We start from the raw sequence: 12,673 nt of genomic DNA, 5'->3' as shown, positions 1-12,673 counted from the left end.
ATAGTCTGAGCCTCTTTTCCCCTTGAGTCATTTGCCAATTTGTAAGTAGTGTAGGCCAAGAAGCACAGAAGCAGAGCAGAAAGTAGCTGCGATGAGTTTGAGAAACTATGAAGGATTTTGTCCGTTTCATGGTGCTGGGGAGATTAAAAAAGATGGGATTAAAGGACTACCTAAAGGATGGGGTTCTGATAAAAACCCCAAGTATGCAATTGGACAGCAGAAGGGCTTCAGTCTAACAGTGAGGTTAAACTAGAAATAGACCAGCCTTACAAAGACTGAAACCCAGCTGTGATTCAGCTCCGTCTGTCTGAATTCAAGTAATCCATGCGTACTCTAATTGCCTGCCAGAAGCTAAAAAGATCCTCTCTAGAGAAAGATAACGTTTTCCAGAACCTCTATAATTTTTATACATAATTTCCATAACTCAATAAAAAATTTTCCAGGTATACAAAATAAAAAGTAAAAAGAAAGGCAATAGAAACTGATGCACAGGTGATCCAGATATTGGTTTTCAGACATAGACTTTAAAATAACTCTGATTAATATATCAAAGATAATAGATGATGTCAACTTAAAAAGCAAATTTGCCTATTTCATCTCAAAATGAGTTCATTCAGGAATAGCCAAAAGAATTGAAATTCAGGGTGTGCACGCTATGGCAAACCACAGGCAAATCCAGCAAACAAAGAAGGGGAGCTGCTTCTATAGAAGACAAGGGGGAGTAGGGAGTGGCTGTTCTAAAGCAAAATCCATTGGGGAAAAGGGATAGTTCCGGATGGCAACAGCTTCTCATTGGCAGGCCTGTTTCCCGGTAGAGAGAGAAATCTTCCTTCAGCAGTAAAGTAGTTTTACTTCCTGTGGATGATGCAAGCTTCCACCTCTTCCTGTTTGGTGTAACTGATGGCATAAGATAGGACATGAGAGCTCCCCGTATAGGCCTTCCCAACTCCAATTTAGTTAAGGTTTCTTTTTTTAATTTCCACATTGACAAGATGGAGAAATTGACCAGAAAACTGAATTTATATCAAAAGAATAATACGGAAATTCTAAAACTAAAAAATAATATCGGAAATCAAGAATGCAGTAGAGACCGCCTCACATCCGCCAGAATAGGTAAACTTAAAACTACTGGCAACAGGCGGCGGCGACAGCGATGGTGGTTCCTGCTGGGGACTGGGAGGAGGGCGGCTCCGAGGGCAGCGGCGGGGGCTTGGTGCGCTAGCGCACGGCGGGCATCTCGATCCGGTCCAGGAGCTGGGGCGTTGCAGCCTTGGCTTCAGTGTGGCAGCAGGCTCCAGTGCAGCGGGGAGCTGGCCTGAGGGGCCTATGGGGCGGCACCTTGTGTCTGGAGGCTTACTGGACCAGCTAGCAGACGCTCACCTTCCTGGATGCCGAGGAGAAGGAGGCCAAGCTGCTTGACGCTGACACGCAGGGCTCCAAGTTCGAATTCACCGACTTCACTTTCCCCAGCCAGAGGCAGACGCTCCCCCTCAGCGGCCCGGGAGGACCCAGAGGTGGCAGGCCGAGAAACCCGCTAGGCATGGGCGCTGCAGGTGGACAGTTGGACGCGCAGGTGGGGGGTGGAGGGAGGAGGGCACCCTGCAGAAGGTGGCAATGGATGAGACCGTGTCCAAGACCAGCCAGTTGCTGGCAGAGTTGTACTTCGAAGAAGATGAAGATACCTATTACAGGAAGGATCTCCACGTACATGCCTACAGTTACTGCGGAATACATGATGCTGCTTGTGTGGTTTACTGTAATAAATACCAGCAAGAAGAGGTTCTGTAAGGAATGTGGAAATACTTCTAGCAGCCACATTGTAAATCACCTCTTGGGGGCAAAATGCAAAAAGGTGACTCTGCACAAGGATGGGCCCCTGGGAAAGACGGTTCTGAAGTGTTGAAACTGTGGCTTCCGCTACATCTTCTTTCTTGGCTTCATTCCTGCCCAGGCTGACTCAGTCATGGTGCTGCTGTGCCAGAGGAGCCTCAGGGACATCAACTGGGACAGCTCCCAGTGGCAGCCTCTGATCCAGGACTGCTTCATGTCCTGGCTGGTCAAGATCCCTTCTGAGCAGGAGCAGCAGGCTCAGCAGATCACCTCCCAGCAGATCAACAAGCTGGAGGAACTCTGGAAGGAAAATCCTTCCATCACCTTGGAGGACCTGGAGAAGAGGGCATGAGGGATGGGTGATGAGGAGCCACAGCACATCCTCCTGCTGTTCCAGGACTCTTACCAGTACCAGAACATATTTGGTTCTCTGGTCAAGCTGGAGGCCAACTACCATAAGAAACTGAAAGAGTTCCAAACTCAAGATAACATCACAATCAGGTGGGACCTGGGCCTTAACAAGAAGAGAATCGCCTACTTCACTTTCTCAAGACTGACTCTGATAATAAGGATTTAGTCATAATTTGGTTAAGAAACATGCAACTCATGCAGGGGGACAAGATATGCCTGTGGAAAGGTATCGGCCACGTCAACAAGGCCCCTGATAATTATGGTGATGATATTGCTGCAAAGTGTGGGCACACCTATGGAGGTGACTCATAACTTCCAGGTGGATTTCGTGTGGAAGTCATCCTCATTCAACAGGAGGCCGTGTGCGTTGGCAACATTTGCTGTGGACGAGACCTCCGTGTCAGGCTACATCTACCACAAACTGCTCAGCCTCGAGGTGAAGGATGTGATCAAGTGCCAGCTGCCTAAGCACTTCAGGGCACAGAGCTCCTTGACCTCAACCACTCTCAGGTTTATGCTTTGAAGACTGCTGCAGACACCACTGAACCTGATCCAGGGACCACCCGGCACGAGGAAGATGGTGACCTTGGCCACCATCATCTACCACCTGGCTCAGCAAGGAAACAGGCCTGTGCTAGTCTGTGCTCCAAATAACACAGCCATGGATCAGCTGACTGAGAAGATCCACAGACTGGGCTGAAAGTCGTGTGGCTCTGCACCAAGAGCCACAAGGCCAACGACTCCCTGGTATCCTTCCTGGCCTTGCACAACCAGATGAGGAACGTGAATAGATAGCAAGCCAGAGCTGCTGCTGCAGCTGAAGGATGAGACTGGGGAACTGTCATCTGCAGACAAGAAGCAGCACCTGGCCCTGAAGCACACTGCCAAGAGGGAGCTGCTCGTCGAAGCAGATGTCATCTGCTGCACGTGTATGGGTGCAGGAGACCGAGGCTCGCCAAGGTGCGGTTCTGCTCCATGTTAACTGACAAAAGTACTCAGGCCGCTGAGCCAGAGTGCATGGTCCCTGTGGTCCTCGGAGCCAAGCAGCTGATCCTCATGGGCAACCACCGCCAGCTGGGCCTCATGGTTTTGTGTAAAAAGGCAGCCAAGGCTGGGCTGTCCCAGTCACTCTTTGAGCACCTGGTGGTGCTGGGCTTCCATCCCATCTGCCTCATCCGCCTACAGGTCCAGTATCTGATACCCTACCCTCAGCATCTTCCCGTCCGGCATCTTCTATGAGGGCTCCCTTCAGAACAGCATCACTGCAGTGGATCGTGTGATGGGGTCTGACTTTTGGTGGCCCCAACCTGATAAACCAATGTTCTTCTATGTGACCCAAGGCCCAGAAGAGATCACCAGCTCAGGCACCGCCTGCCTGAACTGGACAGAAGCTACAAACGTGGAGATCACCATGAAATTTCTGAAAGCAGGTGCCAAGCCAGACCAGATTGGCATCATCATGCCCTACGAGGGTTAGTGCTCCTACCTGGAGCAGTACATGCAGTTCATCGGCTCCCTGCACACCAGGCTTTACCAGGAGGTAAAGAGAAAAAAAGCATGGACGCGTTCCAGGGGCACGAGAATGACTTTATCATCCTCTCCTGCATGTGGGCAAATGAGCACCAAGTCATTAGATTTTTAAACAACCCCAGGCAGTTTAACATGGCCCTGACCAGAGTGTGACATGGGGTCATTGTTGCGGGCAACCCAAAGGCCCTGTCCAAGCAGCTACCCAGGAACCAGCTGCTGACCTATTCTACAAGGAGCAGAAGGTGCTGGTGAAGGAATCCCTGAACAACCTGTGGGAGAGCCTCATGCAGTTCAGGAAGCCCAGGAAGCTGGCCAACACCATAAACCTGGGAGCCTGCTTCATGACAACAGCCATGTATGACCCCAGGAGGCCAGTATGCCAGGATCTGTCTATGATCAGAGCATTCAGGTCCAGCCCTTGAACACGTACTTCCAGACTCACAATCAGATGGGCATGACCAGTGCTGGCCCTAGCCACATGGCTGCCGTGAACATTCCCCGTCCCTTTCAACCTGGTCATGCCACTCATGCCATGACTGGGGTCTTTTGGACAAGCTAATGGGGCCAGCCACAGGCCAGGGCACTCCAAAAGGCAAGACTTGTCATGGGGGATGCCAAAAGAACAGCTTTGGGCTTCCTGGGCCCAGCCAGAGGAATCTCCCCACAGCCAGGTCAGCCAGGACTTGGCGTCACAGCCATTTTCATAGGGTGCCCTGATGCCAGGCTACATCTCCATGAGCTAGCCCTCCCAGATGAGCCAGCCCAGCCTCTCCCAGCCTGAGCTATCCCAGGACAGCTACCTTGGTGATGAGTTTGTCACACATCAACATGGTGCTGTCACAGTACTCTGTGTACCAGGGGCAGCAGGTATACCAGTATGGGAGAGCGATGGCACTGTCCCAGTACTAGAAGGTGGCTTAGTCCATCAGCATCTTATTCTGGGTAATAAAAAATAAATGGATGCCTGTTTTTCAATGCTAAAACTGAAGCACCACTATGAGCAACAGGAAAAGGAGAGGAGCCCTCGCGGGAGAGAGGAGCCTGAGACAGAGTGAGCATCCACTGCTGGCATGTGTGGTGAGGACAAGGATAAGGGAGAGTGGGAGGTGGGGCTAGCACAGAGAATGGCCTGCCAGTGAGCCTGCCAGCCCCACTAGCCAAGGATGCCTGATGGTCACCGTGTCCACACCTGGGTCTGTGACCAGGGCAGAGGGAGGAAGACCTTCATCTCAGAGTAGCCCTTTCCTGTGTTCTTTTCTTTATTTTTCTGTTTTATTGAAAAGGACAACGTTTTAGCAGGAAAAAAACTTCACATTTCTTTGCCCGAGCAGGCTTCTTGCTGGTGGCGGCAGTGCAGGGCAATGGAGGTGTGGGTTCTCTCCGTGCCCGCTCTGAAACCATCAAGGTCACACTGCCCGTGTTCTAAGAGTTTTCATTTAAAGAAAATATGGTGTTTGGGGTTCTTCTGTCTGTTTTTTTAAAGATTCTTTCAAAGGAATACTGAAATATATACTTTCCTGAATTTGTCTCTCAAATCTTAGTGGTGGACCTGGGAGATGAGAGAAGCTTCCACAAATGAAGTTTAAACAAGCCAACACAACTCCAGGTTAGGATCAACACCTGTGATGCAATTGCAAGAAGGATTTTTGTTTTCAGTTTTAGCTTCCAGTGGCTTCTCACTGGACATCAGGGAGCTGAGGGAGCACCCTTCGAGCAGGGTGGCTTCACGTTCTCCACTGGACTCTGAGAAGCAAAGCACTTCCCAAGTATGGTGGACTCGCCCAACTACCCGACCCCCGACCCCAAGGGCCTCTCAGGACTGGCCATGAGGCCAGAAGGCGGGATGGTGGCTATTCCTGGGCCAGTGGTTTCTTCCCCAGGGTCCTTCCTGAGGATCTGGCAGAAGACAGCAGCCAAGAGGGCCCATCCTCATCCCAAGGGAGGCACCCACAGTCCCTGTGGCCAGTTAGACACAATGAGTGCCACGCCCACCTTGTTCTCCACCCACCCCCCAAGTTTGGGGCCCCTCTACCTGCAGGCACAGCTTCAATGAGGTTGGGTTGTTTATGCTTTTTGAGGGGAAAAGAAGAAGTTTCAGAAAGTAGTTGGTTCTGTTCCAAAGCAGCTCGGAGGAGTTTGTCGCATCAGCTGGTAGAGGGGGCAATCTGCCTGGGTCTGTGTTGCAGCTGGAGAAGTTATTGTAGCTGGAAGAGCCAGCGTCCAGCTCCTCACACACTATGGTGGGGTCTCCCTGGAGACCACCTAGTTGGGGACTGTCCCCTGCCTACCTAGGCCCTAGTGACCCTGACCTCCCTGTGTGCCTAACACTAACCCTTATCTCAAAGCCTCCCGATTCCAGCTTGTACACAGGAGAGATGGGGACACACAGGCCACCTTCCTTCTGGCAAGGACTCTTACTTATTGCTATTACTGTAGAGCTTTTGGTTCTCCCTTCTTTTGGTAGGCTGCATAGAGGCATAGAGTTTGGATAGGTTTCCACTATGTCCCCTTGTGCAGCACACCCCATGGCAATGCCCACCCCACCCACCCTGTTCCGAAGCATTCCTCAGAATGCTTTGCCTCTGCTTTCTGCAGTTTGCTTTGTTCTCCACATTGTAGCAGCAGTTATTCTGAGTTTTTCAAATCGAGCATCTGTACGAAGGCAATGTAACTTTTGATTTTTGGTTCATTTGTCTTGAGTTCTTTTGTCACCAATGAAATCTTAATAAGCAAACAAAAAATGACTTACAACAATGACAATGTTGTGAGTGACAGTGACAAAGTAGAACAACCAAACTTTTTATGCATTGTTAGTGGGAGTACAAAATGGTAAAAACACTTTGGAAAAAGATCTGACAGTTTCTTATAAAACTAAATAATATATTTTTTCTATGATCCATCAATTCTACTCCTAAGTATTTAACTAAGAGAAATGAATGTGCAACGCAAAAAAAGATTTGAACTGGGATATTCATAGGAGCTTTGTCATAGTAGCTCAAAACTAGAATAAGTTTAGTTGTCTATCCACAGAATAGATTAAAAATAAACTGTGAAATATTCATATAATAGAATACTACTCAGCAACAAAAGGGAATGAATTATTGTTATGGGTTGAATTGTATCCCCCAAAAAAGATATGTTGAAGTCCTAATCCCTAGTACCTCAGAATTTGACCTTACTTGAAAATGGGGTTTTTATGGAGGTAATCAAGTTAAAATGAGGTCATTAGGGTGGGCCCTAATCCAGTATGACTGGCATCCTTATGAAAAGGGGAAATTTGGACACAGAGACAGAAATGAAGAGGGAAGATAATGTGAAGATACACATGAGAAGACAGCCATGTGACTGTAGTGATGTATCTACAAGGCTAGGAAAGCTGAAAGTGGCTGGCAACACCAAAAGCTAGAAGAGGCAAGGAAGGAGTCTCCCCTAGAGCCATCAGAGAGAACACGGTCCCTCCAGTGCCTTGATTTCAGACTCCTAGTCTCCAGAGCCATGAAACAGTAAATTTCTGTTGTTTTAAGCCATTCAATTTTGGGTACTTTTTTATGGCCACCCTAGAAATCAATATAACTAATATAGTTAATTTCAAAGGATGATATAGATGAATCTCAGTAGCATTATGTTGAGTAAAAAAGCCTTACATGAAAAATACATATTGTATGGTTCACTTTATATGAAGTTCTAGAACAGGAAAAACTAATCTATGGTGGGAAAAAATCAGAACAGTGCTTGCTTATGGGTGTAGAAGTTGGGATTGACTGGGAATGGGCGTGAGGAGACTTTCTGGGGGTGATGATGATGTTCTATATCTTAATAGAGGGTTGGGATTCACAGGTGTTTCCATTTATCAAAACTCAGCAAATAAATATTTATGATTTGTGCATTTCATTGTATGTAAATTCTACTTCAAGTGGAATACAAACTATAAACAAATACTGAACTCTAGCTAATGGTATGCATGCTGAGGTATTTAGAAGGAAGTATACAATGTCTGAATTTTAATTTGAAATGCATTAAAGAGCAAGATGGATTGATGAATGGATAGAGAGATGGATAGGTAGTTATGTGATAATACAGGTATAATATGATATTAATTGTAGAATCTAGTTGGTGTATATATGGGTGTTCAATGTAAAATTTTTTCAACTCTTCTGTGTGTTTGAATATTTTTATAAGAAATTGTTAGAGAAGAAAGAATGTAATGTAGGATGTTACCAGAAAATTAGATATAGCTGAAGAGAAGTTTAGTCAGGCTGAAGCATAGAATTAAAAAAGAATTGAAAATATAGAAAGGGACATAAGTGATACTAGACTCAGTGATAAAGGCTAAGACAGGTATAATTAAAGTTCTAGAGGTGAAGGAGAAAGAGAATGGGCTAGAAGCAATCTTTAAAAAGATAATAGCTGAGAATTTTTCAAAGCAGATGAAAGACTTCAAGCCACATATTCAGTTAATGCAATGAATGGCAAGCATTTCCTTTGAGTACAAAAGAAAACACATCTAGGGAGGCCAGCCCGGTGGCGCAAGTGGTTAAGTGTGCGCGCTCCACCGTGGTGGCCCGGGGTTCGCCGGTTCGGATCCCAGGCGCCACCAACGCACCGCTTGTCAGGCCATGCTGTGGCGGCGTCCCATATAAAGTAGAGGAAGATGGGCATGGATGTTAGCCCAGGGCCAGTCTTCCTCAGCAAAAAAAGAGGAGGATTGGCAGATGTTAGCTCAGGGCCAATCTTCCTCACAAAAAAAAAGAAAAGAAAGAAAACACAACTAGGTACATCTAGTTAAACTGTTGAAAAACGAAGACAAAAACCTCTTAAAGCATCCAGAGGAGCAACAATAAGACTGAGAACTGACTTATCAATAGAATGACATCTTTAAAGTGAGGCATGTGAGTAGAAGTAACATTTATTAGGCTCCTCTTGTGTGCCAGGCTCTGGACCAAACCCTTTACAAACGTTATTTCATTTAATCCTCACACCCTCCCAATGAGGTAGAATTAATATCTGCATTTTAGTAAAAGGAAATCAATCAAGGCTTGGAAAAGTTAATTATTTGCATAAAGTCAGACAGCTAACCAGTGACGATTTCAATTCAATTGTGACAGACTCCAAACATATTCATCTTATATATTATGCATCTGCTTGTATTATAAATGTTCTACTTTTTCCTCCATTCCTGTGCATCTACCTAGGCTCTAGGTCTCAGCCTTCTGTGATTTGGCAATCCCCCCGCCAAGTCTTATAGTAGTTATCGCAATATGCTCGGGGTTAATATTGAAAAAGGAGAGAGAGAAACTGACTGTGATAGGGCACTAGAATCTAATATTGGATAACAAGGATACAGATCACATTATTGTATGGTGTTGGAGCACTGACTGTAGAGAGAATACATTTAATTGGCATCTTTTCTTTGCAGTATATCTAGTCTCCATTTTGATACTATGGTAGATGAATGAAATGCTACCTTGTGTCTTGTTAGCACCGTATTGTAAAGTGTATATTATTATATAAAATTGACAAGGTGATCAGCTGTCACTTTAGCTAAGAGAATATCCTATTTTTAATGACTATTATTTCATAAGGCAATGCGCTGATGACAGCTTATTTCAGTGGAAACTGTTGATGCATAACCTTTTTGCTAGACAACACTATATCAGTAGTGACTATACCTAAAAAACTATACTGGATACTAGAAATGTATTTGCAAGAATAATTTTTGAGAAATAAGTACATAAGAATAAGCAAAAATATTTTAATATTTTATGTTGGCATATATATTATAGGAGATTTTATGAGGGGTATATTTTTTATAAAACAGTAATTTATATCTCAATAATATTTTGTTTTTATGTATTTTTTCTTTAAACCTCTGATAAGTTGTAAGAATATGTCTTCAGAATAAATTTACATATGTAGATGAATGCACAAACATGTGTATGTATATACTGGCATGAGTATAGATAAAAATTCCAAAGTCAGTACTTATATGTCATACAAATACATCCAATTTGGCATGGGAGCACTGATCCTCCACTGATTACTAGAATTAAGAGAGCTAAGTTCAAGTCCTGGTTCTATCCACTTTTCTTTTGTAATCTTGGGAAAGTCCCTTAATCTCATCTTTAAGATGATTTTACTTCTCAGTTAAAATGGAGAAAACAGTATTGCCCTACATACTTCACAGAGTGGTCAGGAGGCCTTTAAAAGAGGCAATGTATATGAAACAAACTTGATATTGCAAAAAGATATTACAGTTAGGTATATAATTGTATATTATTATATTATGTATATATATTATGTAATATATATATTAAATACAATTGTGTATATAAATACAAGTATTATGATATGGCCTGAATTTTTCTAGGGGTCGCCAACCTATGGGCTCAAATAAGGTCATGTTAACAATAATAATTGAATTTTCCCATTCCATTGCCCATGTGCTAATGAAGCCACCTCAAAATCTGACCCAGCTTGTTCTAGGAGAGTGAGAAGAGTGGAGTTTTGGAGCTCATGGAGGATTTTTTCATGTTCCCTGTTCTCCTGCTCACTAATACTTCCATGAAGCCAACCAAGGTGCCTGGCTCACCACTCCACAGCCCACTTGCCCATGGCAAGAGTGGCATCTGCATCCAGGTGCCATCCTCCAACACCCATTATGTCCAAAGAGCCGATTTCTGCTGTGCTCCCGTTCTGCACACAAGGTGAGAGAATGCCTGTCCCATTGGCACAATTTCCAAGTCACTCTTCATTACACTGGCACCAAGCTGTATTTCTTTATTTTTTTTTTTTAATTTTTATTTATTTATTTTTCCCCCAAAGCCCCAGTAGATAGTGGTATGTCATAGTTGCACATCCTTCTAGTTGCTGTATGTGGGATGCGGCCCCAGCATGGCCAGACAAGCGGTGCGTCGGTGCGCGGCCGGGATCCGAACCCGGGCCGCCAGCAGCGGAGCGCGCACACTTAACCACTAAGCCACGGGGCTGGCCCCCAAGCTGTATTTCTAAGTGCCCTCTGTTTCCTCCTACAGCCCTCTCTGTCCACCACACCCTGTCAAGAGTCCAAGTTTACAGCCCAAAGTCTGGGGCAGACAGTGCTGTTTTCTCCATTCTTTCCAGCCTCTCTCTTTGTTTTCTCCCTATATATGCAAACCCTTTGTCTCATGTTCCTCTAACCAAAAAGTATATTTAAAATGACATCCTGAGTCAGGCATATTTCATTAGTTTCCTAGACTTCCCTAGAAGTGTCTGAAATCCAGTTGGGAACACTTAGTGTTCCAGTTACTCATTGCTGTATAACCTACTGCTCCAAAATTTAGTGACCTAAAACAATAATGATGTTTTGTTTTCACAGTTCTGTGGGTTGGCTGGGTGGTTCTTTTGCTGGTGTTCCTGAGCTTACTCGTGTACCTGAATTCAGCTGATTTGACTGGGGGCCGGGCTCAGCTAAGACATTGGTACAGCCAGGCGCCTCTTTCCACATAGTCTCTCATCATTCAGTAGTCTAGGCTAGGATCCCTTTAATAGCAGCAAGAGTTTACCAGATAAAGACAGAAGCTGCCAGGCCTCTTAAATCCCAGGTTCTCAAATGCACAGGACCATTTCCAGAGCATTCTATTGATCAAAGTAAGTCACAAGGCCAGCCCAGATTCAAGGAGAAATGGACTGTACTTCTTGACGGAAGAGGCATGTGAATAGAGAGTTGATAGGAATTGTTGGAGGGTCATCTTTGAAGACAAACAACTACAGTTCAGCCTTTGGCCATAACAATACATATTCCTCGCACATGCAAAATACACTGTCGCCCTCCCAAGATCCCAAAAGTCTCACTCAATTACAGTATTAGCTCAAAGTCCAAGATTTCATCATTAAATCTGTTTCAGGCACAGCTCTTCTTAATTTGTCAACTAAAATGACAAGTTATCTTGCCTCTCTACCTCACCCCTACACATACATCCAAAATGCAATAGTGAGACAGGGATAGGATAACTATAATAGACCCTCCCCTTCTTGGGGAAAGGGGAAAATAGAAGGTGCATAGAGCCACTGATCCATAGCAATTCTGAAATCTGGTCAGGTACATATTTTCAGGACCCCATACTCTGGGAATAGGGAATGTTACTTGATTAGAAACCAGCTCTGCCCTCTAGGGATAATTTCCTGATTCATTGTTCTCTTGGCTCTTGGCTTGTGCACTGGGCTCTTGGCTCTGCCCTCTGAGTCATTACTTGCTCTCAATACAAATAAAGAAATAGCCACCATTTCAAAATTAGTGTAGCATTTTTGGTTTCTAACAATGCACTCTCATGCCAACAGCTGATCAGGACTTATTAAAAGTTCAAAATGAGGTGTGTAACCTTTCCATTTGTGTAAATATATTCAACTGTGTATGTGGAAATGCTGAAGTCATTTGTATAAACTCATCACTATAATTATATAATGAATACATGAATAATCTATATAATTTATGTACTAAATTAAGCTGTCTTCTAATGCAATTAAGCTGTGATGAAATATTTCTTGTGACCTAAGAAATGCAATATTATTTTAATGTCTCTTAAATCTGCTCTTTTACTTAGTCCTGGAAAGGGAAGGAGGATATGGCTTTATCCAGAGGCAGAAGGGGAGCTAGGTGTTGTCATTGACTTCCAGAATTGTGTCAAAAGAAGAAAAAAGAAACAAGAAATATTTGCCAAAACTTTCTCTCTCGTGAATATCTGCCCTAGAGAGCAGTGAAACCTTCTAATTGGACGTGGCCTAGTTCTCAGGCTCTCCAATACTTCTTGGAAGCTTTCTCATGAAAGTTTTAGGTGAGAAATCCAGAATCCGAGAAACTCTGGTGCATATATAAAATGTTGCTCTATACTCAGGTAGTGGACCTGCATTAACTGCATGTCAATTG

The 12,673-nt window shown here is 44.5% G+C and overlaps 1 long non-coding RNA gene and 1 pseudogene across 2 annotated transcripts in view; one reads left to right on the top strand and one right to left on the bottom strand.

Moving 5' to 3' along the window:
* LOC147917286 (uncharacterized) overlaps positions 1–12,673 on the bottom strand; it is a 190,921-nt gene that overhangs the window by 92,174 nt on the left and 86,074 nt on the right. The window lies entirely within an intron of this gene.
* Positions 92–4,680, top strand: LOC101392049 (regulator of nonsense transcripts 1 pseudogene; annotated as a pseudogene).

This window comes from Ceratotherium simum, chromosome 4, assembly GCF_057802395.1.
Source record: "Ceratotherium simum simum isolate JZ-2026a chromosome 4, ASM5780239v1, whole genome shotgun sequence".
NCBI classification, from domain to species: Eukaryota; Metazoa; Chordata; class Mammalia; order Perissodactyla; family Rhinocerotidae; genus Ceratotherium; species Ceratotherium simum.
This window is presented reverse-complemented; position numbering and strand designations above follow the sequence as displayed.